Source organism: Dendropsophus ebraccatus, chromosome 3 (genome assembly GCF_027789765.1).
Source record: "Dendropsophus ebraccatus isolate aDenEbr1 chromosome 3, aDenEbr1.pat, whole genome shotgun sequence".
Taxonomy (NCBI): domain Eukaryota; kingdom Metazoa; phylum Chordata; class Amphibia; order Anura; family Hylidae; genus Dendropsophus; species Dendropsophus ebraccatus.
In genome coordinates this window covers 173,283,478-173,305,148 of record NC_091456.1, presented here as the reverse complement: position 1 = coordinate 173,305,148, position 21,671 = coordinate 173,283,478, and positions in this window count along the sequence as shown.

The window sequence follows — 21,671 nt, the reverse complement described above, 5'->3', positions numbered from 1 at the left end:
CCCCCATAGTAGCCAGTGCCCCCCATAGTAGCCAGTGCCCCCCATAGTAGCCAGTGCCCCCATAGTAATCAGTGCCCCCATAGTAGTCAGTGCCCCCATAGTAGCCAGTGCCCCCCATAGTAGCCAGTGCCCCCATAGTAGCCAGTGTCCCCCATAGTAGCCAGTGCCCCCATAGTAGCCAGTGCCCACATAGTAGCCAGTGCCCCCATAGTAGCCAGTGCCCCCCATAGTAGCCAGTGCCCCCATAGTAGCCAGTGCCCCCATAGTAGCCAGTGCCCCCATAGTAGTCAGTGCCCACACAGTAGCCAGTGCCCCCCACAGTAGCCAGTGTCCCCATAGTAGCCAGTGCCCCCATAGTAGCCAGTGCCCCCCATAGTAGCCAGTGTCCCCCATAGTAGCCAGTGCCCCCCATAGTAGCCAGTGTCCCCCATAGTAGCCAGTGCCCCCATAGTAGCCAGTGCCCCCCATAGTAGCCAGTGCCCCCCAAAACAACAAACCAGTTACTCACCCGTCCGCCGGCCCCAGCAGCTCCTCTCCCGGCAGCGCGCACTCCCGACATCCTCCGGGCACAGGCAGTGGGGTACAGAGAGACTGCCTGTGCCGGAAGTGTCCGGCTGCATGACACATCCGGGACACAGGCAGCGTCTCTGTACCCCGCTGCCTGTGCCCGGAGGATGATGGGAGCGCGCTGCCGGGAGAGGAGCTGCTGGGGCCGCCGGATGGGTGAGTTCCTGGACCGCCCGCCCCTTCTATCGCCACTTAGCTGAGCCGATCAGAAGCCCAGGAAAGTGCTGCTCATTGCACTTTCCTGGGCTTCTGATCGGCTGTCAGCTGAGAAGCGATAGAAGGGGCGGGCGGAGGGGGTGGCTCAGGGCCGCTCACTATGCATATGTATAGTGAGCGGCAATAAAGGGGGCAGGCGGGACGGCTTCCTTGCGGTGCTCAGCACTGCTTGGGAGCCGTCTTCGCTTTATAAGACGCACTTAGTTTTATAAGTGCGTCTTATAAAGCAAAAAATACAGGTGTGTCCCAGAGGGCAGGGGCCCCCGGGCAGCCGCCTACCCTGCCCAATGGGTAAGACGGCCCTGGGCAGTGGTCTTTACAGATAGGTACTTAGCCATCTGCCAGTAGCGTTAAGATGGGCTCTGAGCCAGTAGAGGGTGGCTGGGGGCAATGTACAAATTGAGTGAGCAAATGGGTACTGATCTTGGAGCTTTAAGGAAGATTCAGGATGTTGGTTGGGTTTATATGTTGATGTATTGATGTATATTATTGATGTATACTATTTACATTATTTAGGTAATTTATGTTGTTTGTGTTAATAAAGGCTTCTGGGGTAATGGGGTAGTTAAGGGGACGAGGTCTGTTTTCCTGTGTTTTCTGTGTCATAGCTGCTGAAGGCCTTTCAAGGCCTCACAGTCTCATTGGCTGTTTTGGTTCTGCTGTTGATACAACCTGCATATCAACATATATACTGCACTGAACTGTATGAGCAATCAAATGATTTAAAAAAGTGTATATAGTGTCCCGACTGGAGGCGTGGATCCGCTGTACCACCGCTAGTGATGATGCAAGCCGCACCAGGAAGCGGAGTCTAAGGGCCCTATTCCACAGTAACGATAATCGGCCGAATCAGCTCGATTCGGCCGATTATCGCTCTGTGAAATAGAGAGAACCATCAGCCGATGATCGTGTCATCGGCTGATCGTTCATTTAGGGCCAGACCTAAAATCATTGTTCCCCCACCGCGCATCGCTATGGTTCAATATCGGTGAGCGGCGGGTGACCGACGATTCGAGAAGCAGCAGCATACATTACCTGTCAGGTCTTCTGCTCCGCTCCATCTTCCTCCCCGGGTTCCGCGCGCTCTGGCTTCAGAGTGGCCTGTCAGCTGACGGAGTGCTCAGCCAATCACAGGCCGGGACCCCCGCGGCCTGTGATTGGCTGAGTGGCCTGTCAGCTGACAGGCAATTCTGAAGCTAGAGCGCACCGGATCCGGGGAGGAGGACGGAGCGGAGCAGAAGACCTGACAGGTAATGTATGCTGCAAGGGCTGCAAGCACATCGCTAACGATGTCCCTGCAGCCCTCGCTCAATGATCATCGGGCCGTGGAATAGGCCCAGTAAACGAGCGGCGATCTAGCTGATTTACATTGTTTACATCGTTGATCAGGCCCTCCTCGGCCCGTGAAATAGGACCCTAAGGGGCCACTGGTCTTCACCAGTACCCACCGCAAGGCAGAATGGACTTGCTACGCCAGGTTGCTACATCTGGCTTGACTTGCTAGCGGTCGGTGAGGTTAAGCTGGAGACACGTAGGCAGGCAGGCTGGAACTCAGCAGGACTCATGGCAGAACAAGTGATAGCAGTCACAGGCTGGAAACACAGATAGCAGGAACTAGGAACAGCAGGAATCACAGGCAGGAACCACATACAGGAATCACGTGCTGGGACTACACACTAGGAAACATGCCGAGGCTTCAACAGAGGGGTTAAGGAGGTGCAGGGATTTATAGGGGTGTGTTTGGGCGCATCAACCAATTATTGATGTACTGTCCCTTTAAATCTGCAAAAGCTGGCTAGAGAACAATGTGTACATTTAATGAATATTTAGTGAACCATTAGCGAACGATTAATGATGATTTTTTTGGTCAGCTTAAAAGATGTGATCAAACACACAAACAAATGATTGTTCAATCGTTGCTTGGATACACATGAAACGATATAACGATATTCAAGTCATATAACGATTTTTCACACGATAGTCACCAAGAGCCCAGAGGAGTGTAAAGCCGCCACCACAGGACTCTGGGGCAGAGGAGACGTGTTCTGTGGGGTGACGGATCCCACATCTCTATCTGGTGTCTGATGGATGAGTCTGGGGTTGGTGAATGCCAGAAGGATGTTACCAGTCCGACGGCATTGTGCCAGCTATCTGGTATAGTGGAGGAAGATAATACTATGGGGGGGGGCTGCTCAGGGTTCAGGAAATCTTAATCCCTAATACGTCAGCATCCAAGACATTGTAGACAATCCTCTCTTCCATCTTTGTGGGAATAGTTTGAGTTTGCCCCTTTCCTGCTCCACCATGACTGCCCCCAGTGCACACAGCGAGGTCCATAAAGACATGGAGAAGGAGTCTGGTGTGGAAGACCCAAACCCTGACCTCAACCCCATTCAACAGACCGGAGAAGGTATCAAAGTTCTTAGCGTCCAACATATTAAGGTGCTGAGATTCTTACTATTTGACAGGCTACATCTTTGTGAACTTTTTGAACAGTTTCTAAAATCGGAGAAAAAAAAAAATTGCGATCAGTTTCGACATCCTAAAAGGAAGAGACAGTGGACTCGTTTTATCGCTGTGATAACCATCTTCTATGGAGAGACTCCTAGGTGTTATTAGGTGTACGACACAATATAAACCTTGATGGAAGAATAATGTGCTTAACGAAGCCCGAGGACAATTACCCGGCAATGGGTTATGCTAACCTGCGAAGGAGCCGCAGATATACAACGCTGGTTACAACCTTAACTTCTATCAAACGAAACATAAAACTCTGCTGCTTCAGGAAGATTCCCGGCCGTGAAATAAGAACTCGGGATAGAAAATGAGTTAAACAGCCAGAGATTTACTATGTCATTTCTCAAGACACGACACGAGAGATTGCATGGCTAGTTGGCTGCGTTGTCTTCAGTGGAGGACGGTAAAGTACAATGCTATTCCTGGCTTCTCTTCAATTACATGAAACATTGCGGTGAATGAGGAACGGAGAGAAAAGAGCCGGAAGAACGCAGAAGGGGGATAAAACGAATACGAGATATGAGGTCAAGCCACAGGACGGAAAAGAGTTCTTGATGTTATATGTGGAAAGACGTGGGTTATGTGACTTTATGTAGTTCCTATGTGTCACTGTGTAAAGGTTTCCATCATATCCCTTCTTTCTTCCATGGTTTTTATTGTATTTACTATTTCCATTTTTTCCCATGTAATGTGTAAGGGCCCTATTCCACCGTCCGATTATCATTCAGATTATCGTTAAATCGTTCGAATCTAAACGATAATCGTTCGGTTGAAATGCAGTTAACGATTAACGACCGAACGAGAAATCGTTGATGGCTTTATAAAGGGCCTATTCCACGGGTCTTTAAGAGGAGCAAACGAGCGCTCTCAGCGCTCGTTTGCTCCTCGTTACCCGCTCGCTGCCGCCGCTATTCATCGCGGCAGCAGCGATCGGGTGAGTGCGGGAGGGGGCGGCGGGGAGCTGCGGGGGGGCTGCCCGGGTGATCGCTGATCGCCCGGGCAGCCCATAGGATATAGCAGCGTCTGCTGCCGACGCTCCTATTCAACGGAGCAACGGCAGCAGATCGCTGCTATATCAGTCGCTTGTTTTTCAACATGTTGAAAAACAAGCGACTGCAACGATCAGCCGACATGAACGATGTCGGCTGATCGTTGCACTCTATTCCACGGGACGATTATGGTCTGTAGCGGCCGATATCTGCCGAATATGGATGATAATCGTTCCGTGGAATAAGGCCTTAACACTAGAGAGAAAAAGTCTTAGGCCCTAGCTCTTAAGCATTTAGTTTAGTCCCATTGCCCGCTATGTATAATATCCAGCCCTGACCAATGCAGTTGTCATTTGTGAGAATGGGCCATCCTATAGAGATTACTGATACCAGGGCGGTGCTGTGATAGGAGCCACCACTGCAACAAATCAGATTTCCCCGTCATCTATGATGTATTATAGAGAAGAGGAAGTGTTTATGATCTACAGAGACCAAAGAAGGGTCACCCAGTGCTGAGTGCATAAAAGTCACCAACTCTGCTAACTCCATAACTGCAGAGACCAAACCTCATCTGGTATCAGCACAAAGACTGTGCCTGCCGGGATCTTCATGGCTGAGCAGCTGCATGCAAGCCTTACATCACCAAACACAATACCAGATGTCAGATGGAGGGGTGTAAAGCCGCCACCACTCTGAAGCAGAGAAGATTTTTTCTGTGTAGTGACTAATCACACTTCTCTATCTGGTGTGTGATGGATGAGTCTGGAATTGGTGAATGCCGGGAGAACGTTACCTGCCTGACTGCATTGTGCCGGCTGTGGTGGAGAAGGATAATACTATGGGGGCTCCTCAGTGGTTGGCCTAGGGAAGAGAAATCTTAATACTTCAGCATACAAGATATTGTAGACAATTCTCTCTTCCAGCTTTACGGGTTCAGTTTGGGTTCAGTCCTTTCCTTTTCCCCCATGACTGCCCCCAGTGCACACAGCGAGGTCTATAAAGACATGGAGGGGGGGGGGGGGGGAGTCTGGTGTGGAAGACCCAATCCCTGACCCCAACAACATCCAACACCTAGATTGGAGATTGTGATCCTGACCTCTCCTCAACATCAGTGTCTGACCTCACTAATATCTACTGGAAGAATGGGAAAAACCTCCCACAGACACCTCCAAATTCTTATACAAAGTTCCAAATATTGTGTTACACCAACAAAGTGGGGACCAACTCTATATGAATGTCTATGCATAAGAGCTCATATAGATGTAATGTGTAAGCGCCCCACTCCTTTTGTCCATATTGTGTTTGTTAAGGTTTCCATCGCGACTATAATTCCTGTATAGGTTTCCATCACGTCCGGGCCTTACCAGTTGGGAGGAGTGTCTATCATTGTACACTTGGATTTGATTGGATACTCTCAGACAGTGTCAAGACACGTCCCCAGCTGGTAACACCCACTTGACTATCTGGTCCTACTTTTCTTGTAAGGATATCTGATGCACAGCTTAACACAGATCTATAAGAAATTGTGAAGATATTTTATAGGGAAGTCAAGTATTTAAAGGAGAAGTCCGGCAAAATTTTTTTATTACAGTATTGCATTGTCCCCCAAAAGTTATACAAATCACCAATATGCACTTATTACAGGAAATGCTTATAAAGTGCTTTTTTCCCTGCACTTACTACTACATCAAGGCTTCACTTCCTGGATAACATGGTGATGTCACTTCCTGGATAAAATGGGGGTGTCACTTTCTGGATAAAATGGTGATGTCACTTTCTGGATAAAATGGTGATGTCACTTCCTGGATAAAATGATGATTTCACGACCCGACTCCCAGAGCTGTGCGGCTGTGGCTGCTGGAGAGGATGATGGCAGGGGGATGCTCAGTGTCCCTCCAGTGCCCTGTGTCCCTCAGTGTCCCCCTGCCATCATCCTCTCCAGCAGCCACAGCCCGCACAGCTCTGGGAGTCGGGTCGTGACATCATCATTTTATCCAGGAAGTGACATCACCATGTTATCCAGGAAGTGACATCACCATGTTATCCAGGAAATGACATCACCATGTTATCCAGGAAGTGACATCACCATGTTATCCAGGAAGTAACATCACCATATTATCCAGGAAGTGAAGCTTTGATGCAGTAGTAAGTGCAGGGAAAAAAGCACTTTATAAGTATTTCCTCTAATAAGTGTATATTGTTGATTTGTAAAACTTTTGGGGGGCAATGCAATACTTTAATAAAAATTTTTTGCGAGACTTCTCCTTTAATAAAATAGACGTCACATGTCCAACCCTGGAGATCCTATGGATGATCCCCCGCGCTATCACTATGCTGTACACATGCAGCACTGAGTGCTATGGAATACCTGCCAGCACTGTGTGGAAGGGTTAATGAATTATTAAAACAGACTGTTACACTCATTATGTTTTTTTTTTATTCACATCTCCCATATTACACCCATATCATCCTATATTGTACAGTATGTCCTGAATCTCATAACTTTATTTACTCCTGGCAAACACACACAGGGATAAACCAATTACCTCCTCGGCTCCAGGGCCGCACTCGCCCGATGCTCCATGACATTACATTGTGTCAAATTCCGACCTTTATTAAAATTTAACGCCCCCCCCGACTCTGACATTATTTAAAACAAATGTAACATTTCGCCAAATGGCCGCCATTCACGCTCAGTTAGCCTTTATTTTGTGATTGCTGAACGCACGAGGAGTCACCGAGGCATGGCGGATGGAAAACTAACACCGCTCTGCTATACCCTCAAGTTATCATTTACTCGGAAGCCTCCTGCAATATTAACCCGGGAGGCCGTACAGGTGACATTACTATTATCTTATATAGCTATTGCCGCCCTGGATAAACAAACAGCGGTAAACCATGCGGCGGCGAATGGCTATTATGGCGTAAGAGAATTTCTAATCAGAAGGGGAGAGATGGGAGACGTGTATGTCACACCATTTGGGGTTTCGGTGGGAAGACGAGAAGGTAATGGGATTCCGCGATAATGGGCGACTTATGGGCAGTTTCCACTGCGCCGTGAACTGAGACCGCGCCATTATACAGAGGAAAAATAGAGGACAATGAGAGAAAGTTATGTTGTCTCTATCCATGGATTATGTAACACCCAGTATATTACCAGAACACAGAATTCCAGATGATTCTGATGTAGCAGAACTGATTTTACCATTTTAACTAAATTATATTAACCCTTAAAGGGTAGTCCAATATAATTTTTTTTAAACAATTGGAGACAAAAAAGTTATAAAGATTTGTAAATTAATTCTGTTTAAAAATCTCAAGTCTTTAAGTACTTATTAGCTGCTGTATGCCCTGCAGGAAGTGGTGTATTCTTTTCAGTTTGACACGGTGCTCTCTGCTACCACCTCTGTCCATGTCAGGAACTGTCCAGAGCAGCAGCAAATCCTAATAGAATAACTCTCCTCTGGACAGTTCCTGTCATGGACAGATTTGGCAGCAGAAAGCACCATATTAGAGTATACTATTGCCTGCAGGACATACAGCAGTATTGCTAGACTTTTTTTTATAGATGTAATTAAATTTAAGTCTGTATAACTTTCTGGCACCTTTTAAAAACGGTAAGAGAGCTGATAAGATGATAAGGGTGCTCTCACTTGATAGGCCCTGAGAGTCCCCTCTATAGTGCATAGACAAATTCATCTTAGAAGTGCCTTGTTTTTCTGAAAATAAGACATCCCCTAAAAATAAGACCTAGTAGAGGTTTTGCTGAATTGCTAAATATGAGGCTTTCCCCCAAAGTAAAACCTAGCAAGGTTTTTGTTTGGAAGCATGTCCGCAGAACAGAACACCAGGGCATGCAGCTGTGATTCTTTTTAGCCCATTGCCATGGTCCCCTACTGTCACTTGTAAATAAGCAGGCAAGGCATCAAGAGGCCCGTCACCTGCTGCCATCACCGTTGTCCCCTACCTCCAGAGCGTCACACAGTCTGCCGTTACACCGTCACCTGCCACCATACAGTACGCTGTCCCTGCTGTGCTGTACGAATGTGCTGTGGTGAGCTCCCCCTGGTGGCCGGAAGCCACCATACGTTGTCCCTGCTGTGCATAAATTCTTCATGGAAAAATAAAACATTCCCTGAAAATAAGACCTAGCCCAACTTTGGGACCAAAAACTAATATAAGACACTGGGGGACATGTATCATCGTGCGGTCCGGGGGTTTTCAGCGGAAATTGCCGATTTGCGCAATATTTTATTCGCAAATGGCCGATTTGGGAATAAAATATTAGCAAATCGGCACTTTCCGGCGGGTACGCTGGGGGCGGCAAGGGGGCGGAACGGAGGGCGTGGACTCAAAGTCCGCGCGATTTACCATCCGTTCCGCAAAAAGATACGCCGAAAACCTACTCCAGTCCTCAGCTGGCGCAGGTTTTCGGCGGTGCGCACCAGAGCGCACGGGATTTATGTAGAGGCAGTCCGCCTCTACATAAATTCCCGTAGCGCCGGACTTAATAAATGTCCCCCACTGGCGTAAAAAACGCCGGACTTAATAAATGTCCCCCACTGTCTTATATTCGGGGAAATACAGTAGCTGGGCTGCAGTCAGCAGGGGACACCGGCGACACCGCATCAGGACACCAGAGGAACCAGACTGTTTTTTTTTTATTCTATCTGTTTGAGTAAATAAAAAAATGGTATAAAAGTGATACTTTTATACCAAGTACAGAATGTGGCATCACTACGCAACCTTTTAGCTTGCAGTAGATTTATTCTAAAGGTTTAGTATCCCAAAGAGGTGTCATAAGCAGCCTCCCCCCTATAAGTTACGCAGACAGGGCTCTTCTTTACGAGACGGTTCTTTTATTAGAGTTCCATGTTGTCATTTTAGGAATCTGTTTAGTCCTTGCTCTTTCTTTTCAATTACCATGCCAGGAGCATGTTGTGAAGCGGAGTATGGCTGCCACTACACCTGTGTGTGTTCTTGGCGGATGTGAGTAAGCATACAAATAAGCGATGTCTGAGACCTCATCACCCACTGACTCCGGCCTGGAAGACGTTCTCCTGTAGCTACTTTACAGATGATTGATGAATTGGATGCTGCGAGGCACAAAGACCCGCATGCCAAACATGCCTAAGAGATGGAGATTTACTGCAGCGCCTGGACAGTAAGCAAGGCCATAGAAGCTACAGTGCAGGAGGGAGAAGATTTACATTATATAGATCATTATAATACACCATCATTCTCCTATGACATCTATAGTGATGGCACCAACATACCCAGCAGAGCTGTATATACAGTGGGATCACTCACATCAGTGACATGAGACTACGCATAATTTATTATGGTTTAAACCTTGGGTGTAAATCATGGTAGAATTGTACACCTGCGCTGGAGGAGGTGTGGATTTTGTGCCTGCTTAGGGGTCCTGCTGGAGGCATGTGCTAGTGTGGTGAGGTGGACGGGCTTTATTTAAGACTGGAGTATGCCGGTCTGGATAAATCTTCCCCTATCTGCTCTCTAGGTCTTCACCCTATATCCCGCTCCAGGATGCGGACTTCTATGGCTAGAGGACACGAGGTTGCTCCTTAAGGGTGGTCCCAGTGTGAGCAAAAGGTGGGCCCCAAGGAGACAGGGTCGTTGCGAAACACCAGGGGAATAGCCGAGACGAAGTAGTTAGCGAGCTGGGTTGTCAGTACAGTAGGAGTGACAAAGCAGGTATTTTGGTCAGACAGGTGAAGGGTGAGGGCAGGCGGTTTTAGAGGCAGGTCAGACTATATGAGTCAGTAGCAGAAGAGGCAAACAGTACAGGGAGGGGTCAGGCAGAAAGTGTAAACCAAAGAACAGGCACTGGTCAGTATACACAGGTTATCAGCAGAATAGCAGAATAACAGTGTTGCTTGTGTGGTGTCCCACCACTGGTGTTTTTTTTCTCTTTTCTGCACCTGTCAAAAAGTTCTCAGGTTGGAACAAGCGGTAGATAAAGTATGCAGCTTCTCCACTAGGTGTCAGTATTTCTTATGCGCCTAAGTACAGGTGTTATGTGCCGACCACTAGGAGGTGCTCTTTCTCTTTGTTCTATCCTCTTTAGTCTTTCCATTGCACACACTCATCCCCACCACTCGCAGGCAGGTACACAAAGTCCCCTGTAGGAGGAGTAACATGGTGCAGGAAGTGCAGTTCAATTTTTCTTAGTTTCTCAGTATGAGAGGACACAAACAAAACTGTTCCTGCAGTAGCTAAGCCAGGGCCTGGCTTATGCCAGGACCCCTGTCTGGCAACCAAGGTCAGTTGAGTCTAGTTTTCAGAGTGAACAGATGCAGCTAGAGACCAACAGTTCTGCTGAAGCAACTACTACTTACACTATGCAGTGCTAAGCACAAGTAAGGGAGAGAAGCCACCAAGGAACACCCTAGCCCACACCAGGAACATTTTTAAAAAGGGCAGGGAATGAGAGGAGCTGATCTCAGCAGGACAAAGCTACCATAAAGTAAATATCTATGTATCCTATTGCACAGTGCAGGTAACTGGGACACATTGGACACCAAGCTACACCCAGATAATCCCTGCTGGAGCTGGGGATTTCATTGGCTGCTCCACTCCGGGCTTCCTAGCAGCCAAAATCAGACCCTGCTGGACCCCCGACCCCAATCCGAATGTTTAGTTTTGGGGTTAGGGGTCGGCTTAGGGTTACTACCAACATATTACTTAACTATCCCCTGCCCACACAACAACCGTAACCCTAAACCTCTGGGTTGGAGCTAATCAGGAAGGTTAGGGTTAAGGTTGGGGCTATGGGGGGGTTAGAACACGACAAGTCACTGGGACGTAACCCTAATCCGACCTGGAACCCTAACCCTACCCCTAAAACTAAACTAAACTTTGGATTAGAGTTGGGGATCTGGCAGGGTCTGATTTTGGCTGCTTGGAAGCCCGGAGTGGAGCAGCCAAAGAAATCTGGCAGAGGCGGGGCTTGTCTGGAGAGCTCTGTGCACGTCCCCAGCGAAGTCCCTGTACGGTATGGGATTTAGACACTACGCTAAATGAATCAGCTCGCCACCCATAAGTCTCCTGCACCACTGAACACTTCCCACCAAAGTAGAATGATGGAAATCCTTACTGATTGGTGGTCAGCACTTCCATTATTCACAGGGGGGGAGGCGCTCATTGGACAAAATAGTGTTTTCTCTATTTAATAACAATTCACTCCTTGCAAAATGGTGGCAAAGAATGTCATCTACCTCCCCTACCCCTGGTTCCAACCCAGGTTATAGTGATGATCAGGAAATGTTTATAATATCTTTACTATTATAAGAACTACTACCACATCCAGGGAAACCTATATGAACTTGATCTAAACTTTCAGCCAAGATTGTGGCTTCTTTTGCCTGCCCTGGAGCCATATTGGTAGTCTTTGAATGACTTGGGGTCCTTCAGCGAAATAATTTTTTTTGCACTAATTTACCCTAAAATGTTGACATAAAAATTCTAACAATATGTTTCCCTTGTAGTAAAAAACAAAACAAAACAAAAAACACTACAAAGTTAGGTGAAGACATGGCGCATGGGATCTATAGTCTACAAAATGTGTTAATGATATCTTCAGCCGCGACATAACACAAGGAAAGTTTGCAGACTGCTCGTATTGTGCTGCGTCGTGCGGAAAGATAAATAGCTGTGGAAAGCCGCACCGGCTCTCTTGCATATTAAGTTCTGGAAATAGCTTTTGAGGATGCAACAGGATGCACAAATATATTGAACGCTCTCCGGGAAGACAGAAAGAAAATTGCCTGGCAAACCTACAGAGGCCACATGCAACGGGAACGGGAGAAACACAATAAGTTGCAAAATCTTCTCAATAGGAATATGGAAACGGCTGAGGTCATGTCTTCTCCTAAATTCATCTGTCGAAAATTCCTCGAGGACTTACGGAATCTTTATTTCTTGAAAAATGTCTTGGGCATACACAGGAATGCAAGCGAGCAGAACTAAGGAGACTGCAAGAAACATAAGGAAAGAAATATCTGGCAAGAAAATATTTACAGCTTAGGGGATGTTCCACAACTGGGCTGTACATCGGAGGTATACATCAGGGTATTGTAGTGTCAGTGGTGGCAGCAGTGCCCAGTGGCCATCTCCTGCAGGGTTGACAGATCAGAGGAAGTGGAGACTGGGTGTCATTGCAATGGCAGCTGTGGGGGATCAGGGCTGGTATGTAAGTTTTCTTTTTTATTTCTAAATTGGTGCTCCAGTTCCTGAAATACTGCCCTAGAATATTATGGGCAAATGAATTTCCTTGATGCACTGAAGGTGATCCCAAGCCCCGATCGCACCCTTTGCTAACCCAGTGATGACTGGGAGTGATATCACAGCTTCATCATGAAAAATGAAGAAGTGGTGGGACCAACTCCAGTGAACCAGGGAAGCTTATTTACATGTATTATGTCAATTATTTACATGTTTTATGGCAATATGCCGGGAATTGGACCACCGATGAAGCACAAGATTTTCATAGATTTCCATTAAAGATCTTTATTAACAGGAATGCCCACTATTACCTCAACTGTAGATCAAACCCATGCGTCAGTGAGACATCAGACTAGACCCCTGGATTGATCAGATTCAAGGTAAAAACCTAAAAAATTAATCAGACCCTAGACCGGACCCGTGTAGGAATAAGACGTTATTCCAGACCTTTTAATTTATCAGACTCCAGACTAGACCCTTAAAGTAATCAAATCCCAGATCAAATTGCCAAATTAATCAGATCTCAGACTTGACACCTAAATGAATCAGGCATCAGACCAGTTCCCTGAAATAATCAAACCCCAGTCCCCTAAATTAATCAAACAGCAAACCCCTAAATTATGCAAGTGAATGAAAAAATTGTCACATCCTACTCACTCTCCTGACTACGACTACTGACTTTGCTTCTGCTCCAGCGTAATTAAAGGAGAAGTCCGGCCATTTTAAAAATGCTGCAAAACAAGCACAAACTTACCCCATGCCCGAGGTGAGAGGTAGGACCGGCCCCCGCCGGAAGGCATTTCCCCCCATTTGTGATGACATCACAGCTAGGGGGTAAAGGCCTGTCCAGGCTGATGGAATGGCCACTCAGCCAATCAGTGACTAGACCAGCATCCCGCTCCCAAATGGCCACTCCATCAGCTGGATTGTGACGTGTGCAGCTCTACAGACCACAGTGCCCGGTGGGGTTCCTTAAGCCGGCCCCACCGCTCACCAGGGGCATGGGGAGAGATAAGTTTCTACTTGTTATCAATTTCCCCCCTTCTCCTTAAACATCTCCGTTCATATTACTATAATATAATGCAATACTATACATATGTAAATGGTGCGTTCTTGATGACGGAGGTGGGCTAAATTTTTGCACTTTGATCGGATGAATTAATGGACTGAAAGAAAAATGAATCATCCAAACTAAAAAAAAAAAAAAAAACGATTTGCCCGTGATCAGAGACTGTTCGTAATTTCATGATCTTTCTGTTTAGGTGGCAGAAGCTTTTATTACATTTTATGAGATACAATTTAACAAACGATACAAGACAGATACACGAGAAGCTGCAAGTGTTCATCTACGTTACAAGACTGTGGGCGTTCTCTCAGGCACAACGTTTCTGGTGAAAAGACTTATTACATGTAGGAGACCTCATAGGCTTCAAGTTCTATTAGTGAGTGCATGTATCACTGTCCACTGATATTGCCCTCTGCTTCCCGAATACTTGCAGATAGGTTTATGATAATAGAAGAAAGTGGCCTATAAGGTACCCAAAGTAGCGCTTTCATGGACTATACATTACACTGTAGCACCCTCACCAGTTCATTTAGGAGCTAAGTAGAGATGAATGAACTGAATTCATGAATTTTGCTAAGTTTTTTTGCAAAGTTCATAATAAACCCTGTCCAATATTGTGGCCACACAATTTAATACACATAGAAAAAAAAAGGGTATACTTACCTGTCCACACTCCTCCAGTGTCCTCCTACAGGTCCCCTGTGTCCACCGCTTCCAGCCCGGTCAGCCAATCACTGACAGACTGAGAAGGGACAGCAATATGGTCAGGGATTGGCTAAGCATGCTGTCATTTTTGTCTCAGTCAAGAAGTGGAGGCAGCTGCTGTCAGCAAAGGAACACTGAGGGAGCGCGGACAGGTAAGTATTGATGTGTGAACTTGCTTAACCACACTTAAACAGCTAAATGCCTGCAATCATTTAGCTGTTTTAAGGTTCGTTATGGTTCGGTCTGGACAAAACACACTTTTCTTCAAAGTTCGAACTAAACTTTTGAAAGTTCACTCCTTGTCTAGAGCTAAGTACACTTTTGGCTCCAAGGATCAAGTACATGTTGGTCCAAGAGTCATCACTTAGCAACGTTAGTCAAAAGCTAAACACACACATAGCTAAAAATAGAGTATACACTACTAGTACTGACACAGGAAACTATAGAGGTAGTCTAAATAAGGAATTAATCATTCTGATTGGTGAAGACTAGCCAGCCCCACCCCTGAGGAGCAGCAGCATTGGCGGAAACGTAAAGCAGATTTCAGTTTAGACGTCTTTCATGTGTTATATCTAATGTAAATTATTCTGTATAGCAGGTCTGTGTCATAATGTGGTAAGTACAATAAAGGATCCTTACTTGGAAGACCAGACCACAGCCTTCCTGGACCATCTAAGACCATTCAAGAGTTAAGTTAGAGGCACAGTTTTCTTTATTTTTGTTTGAAGTATACCTGTCATTTCAATTTTATTTTTTTTTTAAACCATGGTTTTCTTAGATTAACTCTTTATTGTAGATTAACCCTTTGTCTCCTCCATGGTTCACAGCTGTTTCTAATAAGCACTTTCTCCCCAAAACAGACCAATATCGCTCTGTGTAATAGAGACGACGATCAGCCGAAGAGCCAATCATCGGCTGATCATTATCTTTTGGCAAGTTTAAAAATCATTGGCCACTGCCCTGGCATGGCTTCATGTAATAGGTAGCACGGCAGATGGCTGATGATATATAAAATAATAAAGTTATTACTTACCTGTCCAGGCTCCCCCTGTGTCCTGCCTGGTTTCTGTGATTCTCTCCAAAATTGTTTCTAAAGTGACTGGCCGCTCAGCCAATCAGTGGCCTTGGCTCAACTTGCGGCATGATAATTGAATAGGCTCTGTAAGCAAGCACCGATCTGCTAGACAGACAGTGACCATTAAAAAATACGGGTCCATACTGACATCACTAACATTAGCTACCCAGTTATTGTCGTTAAGGGAGACCCAAAAAATCTTCTTGAAAGGGGTTGTGCAGGAAAAACATCTCAGCTTTCTACAAAAAAGAAAAAAAAAACAAACAGCACCACTCCTGTCTTCAGGTTGTGTGGGGTATTACAACTCTGCTCCATTCACTTAAAAAGAACTAAGCTGCAGTACCGCGCACAAACTGAGGACAGGAGAGCCGCTGTTTCCAAAAAAAAAAAAGCTTTCCGAATCTTTTTACAATGCCGGATAACCCCTTTAATTGTGCTCATAATGAACCTATATAAGAAATAAATGCAGGTAAATAGTCCCTTCTCGGAGTCACAGACTAGTCTACATTACCTTTATTTAACAACTGCATCTCTGAGATGGAAATTACATGTCCTTTTCTTCTATATGTTTTGTTCGGTTGCAGAGAGCCAGTATGGCTGATAATTGGACGACTTTCAGAGACATATTACCCTTTCCAATTGGCCAGGCAATTGTGTTCCTTTGATATCGTATCCACCTCCATGAAATTGAAGAGGGAGCTCAATTCAATTCTGAATCTGTTCAATTTTCTCAGATTATTCCTGGTCTGAAATAGAACATTATTTTACAGCGGTGACATTCTACCTGACATTCTGCCTCAATTTTAATCTTTTTCTTCTTCCAAAAGCAATAAAATTTCGCAGCTGCCTAATCTATTTATTGATAGAATTAAAGTGGCCATTCTGACCAATTTATAATGGTTATAATTCTACCTGAATAATAGAAAAAAAACGACAAACAAAAAATTCTAAGGTATCGCCACTCTAGTTTTTTTTTTTCCACAATTTGTGCTTTTTTGCCTTTGCAGACTTTTATAATATCCGCCATGCTTCGCTCATGTAATTCCATATTACCTGAGAGATGTGATGAGTATTTTATGTGTATGTGTAAAGTGTAGCGCTGTAGAGTAGGTAGTGGCCATGCTGGGTTACTACAGCTCAGTTCCAATTGAACTTAACGGGGTACTCTGAAGATTTTTTTTTTTTTCAGATCAACTGGTGTCAGAAGGTTATACAGATTTGTAATCTACTTCTATATAAAAATCCCAACTCTTCTTGTACTTACCAGCTGCTGTGTGTCCTGCAGGAAGTGATATTTTCTTTTCAGTCTGACACGGTACTCTGTCCATGTCAGGAACTATCCAGAGCAGTAACAAATCCCCATAAAAAACTCTCTTACTCTGGACAGTTCCTGACATGGACAGAGGTGGCAGCCAAGAGCACTGTGTCAGACTGGAAAGAATACACCACTTCCTGTAGGACATACAGCAGCTGATAAGTACTGGAATGCTTGAGATTTTTTAATAAGTAATTTACAAATCTGTATATTTTTATGACACCAATTTATTAGAAATTTTTCATTGGAGTGCCCCTTTAATGGATGTGAATCTGTGGTAATCCAGCATGGCCACTACACAATGTACGGCGCTGTCTGCTTCTGGATCTGTTCCCTCTGCATATGGGAACCACAGCTCTGGCAAACAACTGATCAGCAGGGTCCATGTCAGGAACTGTCCAGAGCAGTAGAAAATCCCCATACAAAACCTCTCCTGCTCTGGACAGTTCTTGACATTGACAGAGGTGGCAGCAGAGAGCACTGTGTCAGACTGGAGAGAATACACCACTTCCTGCAGGACATACAGCAGCTGATAAGTACTGGAACACAGAAAAAAAGACAAATTTGGTCAGCTCTCTTAGAACACCATTCACACTAGGCATGAGCACGTTGCTATGGCTGAAACAGCAAACACACACACACAAAAAAAAAAAAATTGCAACAGCTCACTGCAATAGCAAAATACAGACCCACTACAGACAAGAAAATAGTTAAAATCAGCCCCCCAACTGCTAAAAAAAAGTCCCACAAAAATAATGAGGTTCTTGGTTACCATTTGCAAACAGTGTAAACCACCCCACCACGATAAGGTGGCCTCATGCTCCGGGCTACACTGTACTCTGGCCTCTCCATAAGAGAAACAGATCGCTGATCTCAGGGAGACCAGCCAAAGGATAACACTGCCGGCTGCTAATGAAAGGGCTCAATGTAGTGAAATCCTAAGTGCATTGCCCCCTGGAAACATGAATATGCAAAAGAAGAGCGGGTGGAGCCTCACCGAAGAGTCTTGAAACACAGGACTAGCCAGATATCCCTCCGGGAAGGACCCAGCCATAGGGATGGCTCCTGTAGGAAAGCACCAAAACCACCATATTAAGTGTCCCTATAAGTCAATGTAATGACAAGGGAAAAACCAAGGCCAGGTATCGATCCACATACAGCTGTTTCAGGGTGTTGCCCCTCATCAGTGTGGAGCAGGATTCTGGCTAGGTGGGAGAAATGCCTAGTAGAGCCATAAGAGAAACAGATCACTGATGTCAGGGAGACCAGCCAAACGATAACACTGCCGGCTGCTAGTGAAAGCGCTCAATGCAGAGAAATCCTAGGTGCATTGCCCCCTGGGAAACATGAATATGCAAAAATTCTTTTTTTTTTTGCATATTCTGTCCTCTCCACTGCATTTTTGTGGGATTTTTTTTAGCAGTTGCTTTTAACTATTTCCATGTCTGTAGTGGGTCTGTATCTTGCCATTACAGTGAGTTGTTGCGTTTTTGTGGATAAATACTGGAAGACTGTAGTTTTTTAATATAAGTAATTTACAAATCTGTATAACTTTACGACACCAGTTGATTAGAATTTTTTTTTTCTCATTAGAGTGCCCTTTTAATGGACGTGAATCTGCAGCAACCCACATGGCCACAACACAATGTACGGTGCTGTCTGCTTCTGGTTCTGTTCGCTGTGCATATGGGAACCACAGCTCTGGCAAACAACTGATCAGTGGGGTACCAGATGTCTGATCCCCACTGATCAGATATTGGCCTGTACTGAGGATAGACCATCCACTAAAAGGTCCAGAAACACCTTTGACTATACAGTTTATGCTACATCACTCTTTATGGGGTAAGAGGGTAATTTTAGTTACATTGTTGGTGTGATCTGCAGATTCCCATGATGCTATTAGTTTGGGGCTATATCCAGCCTAATGCTGCACGAGATGGAACCGAGATGGTTGTAAGTAGAAAAATGTAACTTTGATGAAATTTCTGGAGCTTATTTTTCCACTTTTTATAAATACCCTTTCGGTATTAGCTACAAAGCAGCTCTTTTCCCGGCCAGCTTCTCCATATACTGCCTGCGAAAAGATAAAAATATAATTTTAGCGGCGTGGTAATGCTCATCATCTTATCACAGTGGGACCTCTATTAATGGCACAGACAATGCCGTCCTACACTCTATAATAATCCTGTAAAAAGCTTTCCAATGACTTTAATACCCTCCTACCCTTACAGTTCAGCACATTGAAGAGGAAAGCTTCCTGTGGATTATTTTACTTCTTCTCTTAAATTTGACATTCGAAAAGCATTGAAGGAACAACTCTCCAAAAAATACCTTGTTCCATCCCGCTATATCCTCGCTTATAGTGTCATGTTCAGCCACTGTCTTTGTCGGTGCAGATTGCTTTCAGTGCATCCAGAAACTCTCACGATAGCTTTCACTTAAGGTTATTCGAGAAGACCTTTACCGCCAAAGGCCAATGTAGGTCAAACTGAACCCAGGAATTGGAATTCCTGGAATTCCTTAGTGTGTGGTAGTAGGTGTGTTTACCATAGACCTGGTGATTGTAGGATTGACTTGTGGCACTTGTTCAGTACCTTCTGCAGTTTTTGTCAGTGGGAATGAACTTTAGTTATTAGATAAAGAGGGGACAAACATAAGGCAGACCACTGCAAGATGAACATTGCATCAAGGATGAGAAGTTAGAAGCTGGTGAGTAACAAGGAAGAAGCTCCAGAGGTGCTGGGCTGAGAGTGCCAAGGTGCTGGTATAGTGGTGTCAAACAGGGAGGAAAGGAAACCACCAAAACCACCATATTACGTGGCCCTATGAGTCAATGTAATGACAAGGGAAAAACCAAGGCCAGGTATCCATCCACAGACAGCTGTTTCAGGGTGTTGCCCCCATCAGTGAGGAGCAGGATTCTAGCTAGGTGACTAGCGACAGAACGAGACCCAAGCATACCCTAATCCCTAGAGACACCTGGAGATACTGACTTCAAAGTGTAGACAGGCCATGTAGGTCATCTCTCATCCAGTAGGCATGTGAGTCCTTCCTTGCCTACCCGGTCACCCCAAACCAGATGCACTCGAACAAGGCAAGAAAATCATGGCAGTGCCCCAAGTCCAGAGACTGCATGAATAGGTTTACCTATATTCAATAAGGAGATTTTCCTCGCTTTAACTGACCCTGATCTCTACTCTACTAGGGGGCCAACACCTGGTAGTAGCACGGAGTGTGCGACTCAGCAAGATATCTTGTCAAATGAAAATGACAGGCCCAGCACTCACTGGGCATGATTGACAAAGGCTGGCGAATAACCGAAATGTGGACTATTTGTTGACTCTCCATGAGCTCTACTGATCTCTCCTCTAAACAGAGACTATTGAGATCCAGATTTTGCATATTAGATTACTGACACTGACAACATGGCTGACAATGTACAAGGGACTATGGAGCCCCTTTCTAATAATTGTGGGGGGTCCTGACATGTAGCCCCCAGTAATTCCCTTGAAATATTAGCATTTCGCTTCCAATAGACTGCAATGGCTTCTAGGTTTCTAGCCCAAATCTTTAACTTCCCTCCGCCTTACCTCACCATGACTACAAAACTGCAAAACTAAAGAGGAGTAAAATGAATGGAGGAGGAAGAAGCCGTAATGGGATTTTCACAGCTACACTTAACAGAATGTGAAGCATGAAATTCTGCCTCCAAATTTTCATTATTTACTTTTCTTCTTAGGTCAGGTATCGGTAGTTAACAATTACCATGGTCCCAGAGCACATGCAGCCTTGTCCTTCGCTCGGTACATGGAGTTCACTTTAAATAATTACACCGCTATCTATTTCACAGACAGTTATGAATCCCTTGGTGCCAAACTCCATGAGATCCCCAACTAGACACGAGCCATTAATTCCTTTATCGTCTGTTAAGGTTTCCACCACAATGATTCTTTGATTAGTTGTATGACTGGCTGCGTGACTTCTCCAGGAGATTTCCGCCTCCCAAGACTTTGGAGACAATGCTTCCGTAACATCTTGTTAGAATGAAATTGGTTCCATGGGAGATTTTATTAAATCACTTCTCTACAGAGGAGTCCACCTCGATGGATGAGGTGGAAATGAATTACTGTAGCTGAACATAGAGATGAGATATTTGATAGCCTATCCTGACAATTGTAATGGGATTTGCCCAATAATCCAATGACTGTGGCCCACCATAGACATTAATATGAGATCCCACAATGACATCATGTCTATGGCTAGCTTCAGAGTGGACATAAACCTTAGATGGCTGTTCAACAAGCATTTGGCTGACAGCTGTTTTTTCCAACTCTTCCATACAGATGTGCCCTCAGTTTGGCTGCCAGGCATCTCTAGTATCAGCTAGATCCATTGTCCAATGGGACAAAGGATAGGGTATGTTGAAATGAAACATTCCCTATCCATATAGATATGCGGAAAACAGATCACTGATCCTAGTAAGACCAGACAAAGCTAACACTGTCGGCTGCCGGCTAAATCGTTAAATACAGTAAAATCCTAGGGGCATTGCCCACTGGGATGTATGAATATGCAAAAATGAATCTCAAAACACAGGACTAGCCAGATATCCCTCCGAGAATGGCCCAGCCAACGGATGGCTCCTGTAGGGAAACCACCATATAGGTGTCACTCTCACGAGTGCTGCTAAGCGGAGTTGCCAAGATGTTCAGGTTCAGCAACGCTTTCTGAACCCGCATGCTAAGCATTTGACTCCCGGCATCTGAAGAAGTGAGATGCCTTCCTAGGACTGCCAGGAAAACATGGATATGGCTATGACTGTATCCATGTTTTTCTATGACTCCCTAGGGTGGCATCTAACTTCTCCAGATAGAATCAAATGCTGATAGTTTGGGTTTGGAGAATGTTGATGAACCCGAACAGTTATCCAACTCCGCTCAAAACTTGTGCTTTACCTTGTGCATTAACCCTGTCTGG